The 8576-nt window shown below is 37.2% G+C and overlaps 1 pseudogene; it reads right to left on the bottom strand.

The window, feature by feature from the left end:
• Window positions 1-1540: 1540 nt before the first annotated feature.
• Window positions 1541-3071, bottom strand: LOC119540565 (annotated as a pseudogene).
• Between the last annotated feature and the right edge of the window lie 5505 nt (window positions 3072-8576).

Genomic DNA, 8576 nt, shown 5'->3' with positions numbered 1-8576 from the left:
AACTCTTGATTCCATATGACAACACAGATAAAAAGATAATTATGCTGAGTAAAAGGAGTCCAACAAAAGAATACATACTACATGGTCTCATTTATATAAAATTGTAGAAAATCAAAACAAAATCTCTATGACCAGCGGTGGGGGTGGGGAGTGGGAGGAGAAATTACTGAGGGGCACAAAGAAACTTTTGGGAGTGGTAGATACGGCCACTATCTTGATTGTGGTGATGGTTTTAAAGTTGCATACATATGCCAAAAGTTACCAAACTGTATACTTTAAATATGTGTAACTTATGGTATGTATGTCAATTATACTTGAATAAAACTGTTAAAAGAAAATAAATGTATACACACACAAAAACTCAAAATTATTATACATTTACCTGCTGGAATATTTTAATTAACTACTAAAATGCTTTTAAAGAACTTCTAATGACGTGGGAAAATGCTTATGGTATATAATTATGCGAAAGTGGCCAAATATATAGCCTTATTCAGGATGATCTCAAATACATAGAAAGCTTATATACACACAGACAGAAAAATTTCTGGTTGGAAACATCTATATTAATAACAGATTTCTTTGTGTTATGGAATTATGGGTGATTTCAATTTTCTTCATATTCTTTTTCCAAGGTTTTCTTTGTTGTTGTTGTTGTCTTGTTTTATTACCATTTTTGTTTTACCTGAGCCTGCAATATCCTTACAAGCAGGAAATTAGAAAAGAAGTACATGGAAAGAATTTGATTGATTATTTGTCCTGACAAGTGATTACAATCCATGTATCACAAACCCCTGAAGGACCAAAGTGGGACTCTAAGAGTTCATATGGGGACAAAGTATTTTCTGTAGTTGTAATAATATATTTCACACTCATATGAACTACTGTTTTTCAAATACTCATGGATGCACTGAAACTCAACATTCTTGAATCTACAAAACTTCTAATTCTCACAACAGATACTAAAACTATAATCATTCACATAGAAGTTTTTAAAAACTCATTCCCTGTGCTTACTGACTGTAGGCTGCTTTAACTGGTATTTCTTCTGCTACCATACCAGTGTGCAGGAAATGCCAAGTTCCATTACATATTCCTATTTCTCTGCTATGATTTTTCATTATATCCTAAACCACCCTTTTTCTAAGCTATTGTCAAACCTGTGTTTTATGCTTTCTTACACTGTTCACATAACAGAATAGAATGTAAAGTTACAAAGGTAAATTAAATAATCAAATACCAAAGTCAAAGAAATGCTCTCTACCCCAAGGGCTTTGAAAAAGCTATCTCAATTAAATCTTGAGGCTTTTGCAAAATTCAAGATGAAGACTGGTAGACGTTTGATAGCTAGTTAAGTGTGACATTACTACTTTGTGATTGATCTGGGGGAAATCATTTAATGTGTGCTGAGGTTTCTACAACTGCTTCATAATAATCATCTTAGAAATTAAAGTCAACAAATTACTTAATTTTCATAATAAAGTACACTACAGACAACAGAGCTATTAGTACACTCCTAGCTGTTTAAAGGTAATTTAGTTTACCTCAAATAATTATTCTCTGCTTTTTGTCTGCCAAGTTTACTTTTGGTACCCATTTCCTTTCTTGCTGGTGATTTCGTTTCTCTTTACACAGTGGTTATGGTTTCCTTCATCAGAGTCATATTTGACTTTTGCTCTATACGTTCATCATCACAAGGTTACCATCATCACTAAAAAGCCTTAGTAATCATCCAAAAGAGACATACTCACTTTGTACAAAATGTGGTTTATGGCAAGATTTACATAAAGAGAAGATCAGGTTAGACTTGAACACTGTGAGAGGTTTTATGGATGAGGGATTGTGTAGTATGAACAAGAATAAGTTCCTGCATAAAGTTTCTATAAAAGCTGTCATGGTTCATCAGTGTATATTTTTCAATCTGGTTCAATGTGACCATAGCATACATATCTTATTTGCAAAAGAATTTTTCCTTGTGGCCTAACATTAACAAATTACACAGTAAAGTGGTATTATGAAAATAACAATTGTTTCTTTCCTGTCTACTGCTTTTTAGCTCATCACAACATATTACAAATGAACTTAAAAATATGTTCAAACAAATTTGGTAACAGAAAATCAAATTCCCTTAACTCTATATAGCATCTCAAATAGATATTCATAGCATCTTAAATCTCTGATTAGTAAAAAGGTGATGATTCATATTGAGAATTATGTTTTTTCATTAGTTTTTATTTCAACATATTTCTCTCTACTCTCTGTAGTCTTTGAGTAGAATAAGCCATTTTCTCCATATCTGACAATATTATCTTAATGAAAAAGGAGGATGAGAAAGTTGCTAAAATCACTGAGAATGTATCCCAAATGGTTTACAAAAAAAGAACACACTCTGCAACCTAACATGCAGAAGACTTTACTCACATTTTTTAAGGAAATAAACAAGTGAAAAAGTGACAGATTACACCATACATGCCACCTTATACATCTTGGGACTACAAACATACACAGTAAGTTATCTTAGAAAAATAAAAGAATTTCTTCTTTGGACACAGAAAAGGGGAAAGGGAAGCCTTTAACAGTTTACAGCCAAAAGCAAAAAAGTGATTTTTCTTTACGTTTTATGAACTGTACACTCCAGCTCTATCCTCTGTTCCAAGTGAGACTTCTTGTTAAATGCTGTCTCCTGGGCAATCTTTAGCCTTTCTTTCAGACTATCTCATTCTGTGGTCATTCTTCTTAAGTCAGTGAAGGCTAAACCTCTTTCCTTCTCCACCTGCTGGAGGATAGCATGCACTGTTGCTGATTTAGGAGATTTGCAGTTTTTCATCATTTCTCTTTGAAGTCAGGCAATTTCTTCCTGTGCCTGCTCATGAAGAAGAAAGGTCCTGTCTCTCTCAGATGTGAGAACCTTGACATTACCCTGAATTTCTGCCAAATGATGCTCATACTTTTCCAGCATGCGTTTTAAGTTCTTCACAATCTCTTGTGGTCTTCAAAAGCTCTACGTCACAATTTGTAGCCTGGGAAAATGGAGATGGCCATCTTGGAATTTTAGATCTACTTCTGATCATCTTTCTCAAAGTTTGAGCTTCGCTCTTATAGTAATCTCTGTCTGCTTCTAAAGTCTTGACAAAGGAGTCAAGTAGATCTAAGCCTTTTTATTGTATCCTCCAATATTATTATATTATTTTGCTGGCAAAGGAGTTCAATCTGTAATTTCAATGTATCAGTGAATCTATCTTGGTTTCTCACTTCTTGTTCTAGTTGGAGATTATTCTGGTATTTTTCAGCTTCAGAAACTGGAGCCCCTGAACCAAAATCATGTTCTTTGGTGGTAACCGGAGGGGGGCTTGTCCTCCTCCCTGGCGCCTTCACTCAGCTTCCGTTCAGTGCCCCGGGTTGGGCTTTAATTGGGATTACAGGAGTGCTTTATAAGCAGAGTGAAAGTCTGACAGAAAGAGAAGCCATGGGAGAAGCAAGAAGCTGGAAGTCAACAGAACTCAGAAGAGAAAGAAGATGCCACCATGTGCATTGCCATGTGACAGAAAAGCTAAGGAATCCCAAAGATTGCCGGCCAGCCAGAAGAAACTGACCCCAGGAAGAAGCAAGTCTTCTAGCCTCTGGGACCATGAAACAATAAACTCCTGGTGTTAAGCCAACTGATTGTATGGTATTCGTCTTAGCAGGTAGGAAACTAAAACACTGACTGCCCAACTAGGAGGGAGGGTGCTACTAGGAGAGACCAGGGTGCTGCGAACCACTCTATAATGCACAAGACAGCTGACAAAAAGACTCATCCAGTCCAAAATGTCAGTAGTGCTGTGGTTCAGAAGCCCTGAACGATACCTGTTTCCCTTGTTCTTCCCTCTCCTGCCTTGGGATTATTTGAAGCAAATCTCAGGCATCTTTTTTTTTTATCTCTAAATGTTTCCACCTATTTCTCTAAAAATATAAGGATAGAAACACAACCAAAAAATTATTCAACTTAAATTTAATGTTAATTCCTAATACCATTAAATATCTGGTCAGTGTTCAAATTGTCACTATTGGCTTATATGTTTTCATGTTTTTTTTAAAAATCAAGATTGTAGTAAGATCAATGATCATTGTGTATTTAATCAGAATTGAAAGGTCACATATCCTTGTATTAATTATTTATGGCTTCATAGCAAATGTATCCCCCAACAGCAAATTAAAAAGACGATGAATATTTATTATTTCAAACAGTTTCTGCAGGTAAGAAATCAAGGGGCAGTTTAGCTGGGTGGTTCTGGCTCAAGATCTTTTATTAAGCTATAGTCAAGATGTAAGCCAGGGTTGCCTTCATCTGAAGTTGTCCAGGGCTGAGGATTCACATCCAAGATGCTCACTCACACAGCTGTTGGCAGGAGGTCTCAGTTTCTCACCATGGGGACTTGTCTATAAGGCTGCTTGCGTTTTCTCAGGACATACCAGCCAGCTTCCTTCAAAGGGAGAGATCTGAGAGAAAGAGACAGAGATCAAGGAGGAATCCAAAATGCCTTTTATAACCTACTCTCAAAAATCGCAACTCTCAATTCTCCCACATGTTATTTGTTACAAGTGAGTCACTAAGTCTGGCGCATACTCAAGGCCCCATGTGTTGAAGGAAGGACTGTCAAAAAATTTGCAGACATATTTTAAAACTACCACAGCTCTTAAGTCTCTTTTTATCTATTGGTTTCCCCTCCCTTTCCCTTTTCCCCCTTGCATCTTACTTGTCAAGAATAAAAACAGGTCACTTGTCCAGTAGAGGATCCCACAGTCTGTTTTTTCCTGATTGTATCCCCATGGATTTGTTTATCAGGTTTATCTGTACTATTTCTTATAATCAGAGCAATCAGATTCAGGTTTTGTTTGCTTTGTTTGTTGGTTTGCTTGTTTTGGAAAGACTGTTTCTCAGACAATACTACATCCTTCCATCACAGGGTACATAATATGTTGTTGTCTTAACTTCTTGTGATTCTGGCAGTCACTGATAATCATTGCCTGGATCCACTGTTTCACTAAGGATTGCAAAACAATATTTGAATTCTCTTGCTCCTTCTTTATTTATTAGCTAGACTACATCTACAAAGAGAGGCTTCCCCTCATCAATTTGTTGCCATGAAGTATGGGTGAACTGTATTTTACGTGACTACCTGATTAAAGACACTGGTGTCAGAGGTCCTGCCCATTTACCATGTACGATTCTTAGCCTAATAGTACAGTACTTTATCAAAGGGCTCAGTAAATGGTAAGCATAAGTGTCATTACAAAATATTAATAGTTAATATTTCTGAGCACATTCTGTGTTCTGGGTGCTATGCTAAGCACTTTCCATTCAACATTTCTTATTATTCTCTCAGCAACCCTGAGAAGAAGTTCTTCTCATTATTCATAGTTTACAGATGGGGAAACTGTAAAGAACAGAAAGGTTACATCTTATTCAAGGTCACATAGGTTACATCTTATTCAAGGTCACATAGTCAGAGGCAGGATTTGAACTCTAAGTCTGACTCCAGAGTCCAATCTCCTAACCACTAGGACACCTCAGTAGCAGCTTAATGGCCTTCATAGAGAAGAAAAGATGTATAAAGTCAATTAAATCTTCTGAAGGCAGTGTTGTCAAATGAAAATGGTCTGGACTAGGAAGTCAGAAGGATGTGGGAGGAATTCTGTCCCTATTACTTACTGTGTCACTCTAAGCAAGTTCCTTGACCTCTCTGAACTTTCCAGAAGAAATACATAATGCAATCTACCTGATAGTGCTGTTATGGTGGTTAAACCTAATAGCTGGTTTTGTCTTGGGCATTTAAAATGGTTTTTTTCAAAAAGGTTATGTGCTAAACAATAAAGAGACAAAAGCCCCAATTAGAAAATGTGCAAAGAATTTGATTAGACATTTCTCCAAAGAAGACATATGAATGGCCAGTAAACACATGAAAGGATGCTTTCATAGATTCCTCATTAGGGAAATATAATTTAAAACTACAAGATAGCACTTACCCCCACTACAATGGCTATAATTTAAAAGATAGTAACAATTGTTGGTGAGGATGTGGAGAAACTGTAACTCTCATACATGGTTGGTGGGAATGTACAATGGTGCAGCCACTTTGAAAACAGGCGGTTCCTCAAAAAGCTAAACATAGAATTACCATATGACCCACCAATTCCACTCTTAGGTACGTATCCAAAACAAATGAGAATATATATCCATGCAAAAACTTGTACACAGATGTTCATAGCAGCATTATTTATAATAGCCTAAAGTGGGAACAACCCAAATATCGATCAGCTGATGAATGGATAAATAAAATGAGGTATACCCATATAATGGAATATTATTTGGCAATAAAAAGAATGAAGTACTGATACACGCTACTGCTACGATATGGATGAACCTTGAAAACAGTATGCAAAGTGAAAGAAGCCAGTCACAAAACACCACATATTATAAGAACCCATTTATAAGAAATGTCCAGAATAGACAAATCTAAGGAAACAGAAAACAGATTGATAGTTGCTTAGGACTGACTGGGGATTTGGGGAACAAATGGGGAGTTACAGTTAATGGATATAGGTTTTCTTTTAGGAGGGAATGAAACTGTTCTAAAATTAGGTGGTGCTGATGGTTGCACAACCTTGTGACTACACTAAAAAACATTGAATTGTATGCTTTAAATACTGCATAGTATTTGAATTCTGTCTAAGCTGTTTAAAAAAGAAAGAAATGTGTATATGTGCATAAAACTTCATCTTTTGTAACATTACCTAAGTTTTCTGTTTTATGATTGTGCGTATATCTGAGAGGTTATCTAAATGTGAATCCCTACACTAAAATGAAGGATATACAAAATTAGAATGCATCGTCATTTGGTCATAGGCATGAATAACCTAAGTGATGACATTGCATTTTAAACTAGACAAACACATAATTAGTGGTAACATTAGGAGAATACACAGGATCCTAATTAGTGAGCGTACTAATTGTTATTCAGAAATGCTGGCCATGAACCTGAATTTGGTACTTAGCTATGACATAATCTGGATATAAGTTTCTATTGCTATTGTAATGGCCAGTGGATGAACTTCTATTGCTCATAAGTTGTCCCAGGAGATACAAAGTTGTATGCTAAAAGTTTCCTCCCAATATGTACTACTTGTCAAAGAGTTTAAAACTGGGACTTGAGTTGAAGGAAAATTCTATGCCTGAACAGAAATCTCTGTGTGAACAGAGATTTATAATTTCTTTCTTCATGAGGTGAACCAGCTGGGGAGAAAGGAGGTTTCAGGCCAAGGTCTGTTGAGGAATTGAAAGAGAGACTAACCGCTGGGATCTTGTCCTTCTGTCACGTGGCCCTCCCCTCTACCCAGAATCTTCTTTGGACATGGGGGCCCCACCTTCCCACTCAGGCCAGGTGAGAGGGCCCTGGGCTTGGTGTGGTCAACACATGCCCTTAGAGGTAATGCGTTTGGGAGTCCAAATTTGAGTAGGAATTTATTCAAAGAAACCCTGGCCATTATTCATCTTCCAGATTCCCACATCTCCTTCCTTTTCTTTTCTCCCTCCTTTCCCCTTACTCCCATACAGATTTTTTAAAAAATCATTTAAATCTCAAGAATAAATTTTAATTGGCAGTAAATTCTTACGTTTCAAAATTCCAAAAGGTATCAAAGGGATACAGTGAGAAGTCTTCCTGTCCAGGAGCTCAGACACAGTCTTCCACCATCCAGGCAATCCTTATTTCCAGGTAGATTTAAACAATCAGAAAAACATACAAGGAAATCCAGAAGCTTTTGGAAATATATGCTCTTCCTCTGTTATCCTTTTGTTCAGTGTTCATCTGTCCTTTCTGGCCTCTGTGCTCCTCATGGGCTAAAAGAGGCTGTCATTGCTCTCTGCTTAAACAACTGTCCCAGCCTCAGCTCCATGCTGCCTTTTAGCTTTTAAAAGTCCCTTGTCATTATCAGCTTTGAAATCCAGGAGCTGCATTTTTGTTTCCTTTGTGACTGTTTTTTTTTTTCCTAAGTCAAATTGCTCCTATTATTGTCCCACAGAGGGTATGTTCTCTGGGGATAGGAGGAAGAGATAAAGTGGGAAAAAAGCCGAGCTCTTTCTTCAAGGGAAAAAAAAAGAAAAGGGAAAAAAACCGTCTGGGAATCTCGAGAACATCTTTATTTTGCCTTTTAACTCCCCGCCTTTCTGATTAAAGAGTTCAGACCTGCTCCCCCAACCGCGTTTAATTATCCAACATCTTTTCTCAGAAGCTGTCACCACCACTTGCTGAACTTCAGCCCCACCGTGAGCCATTAGCCTGGTTCTTTTCCGTTTCGCTTTTCTATCCTCAGTTTCTCCCTGCAATCTTTATAAATCTCCCTTGGAGGAGGAGTGACAGAGCGGGTGGAAGTCTGAACACAATGCAACCTGAGAATTTCTGTCACTCTCTGCATATGCTCCTAAGTGCTTTAATCCCAATTAGGGGCGGCTGACACACGGTCCTATTCATTCCCATCAGCTCTTGAATACATTTGCCTAGAAATGAACTTCACAAATAGAGGCGCTCCTAAATGTG

The sequence above is a fragment of the Choloepus didactylus genome, chromosome 7, assembly GCF_015220235.1.
Source record: "Choloepus didactylus isolate mChoDid1 chromosome 7, mChoDid1.pri, whole genome shotgun sequence".
Taxonomy (NCBI): Eukaryota; Metazoa; Chordata; class Mammalia; order Pilosa; family Megalonychidae; genus Choloepus; species Choloepus didactylus.
The sequence above is the reverse complement of the archived record's forward strand: the minus strand, read 5'-3'. Positions and strand labels throughout refer to the sequence as shown.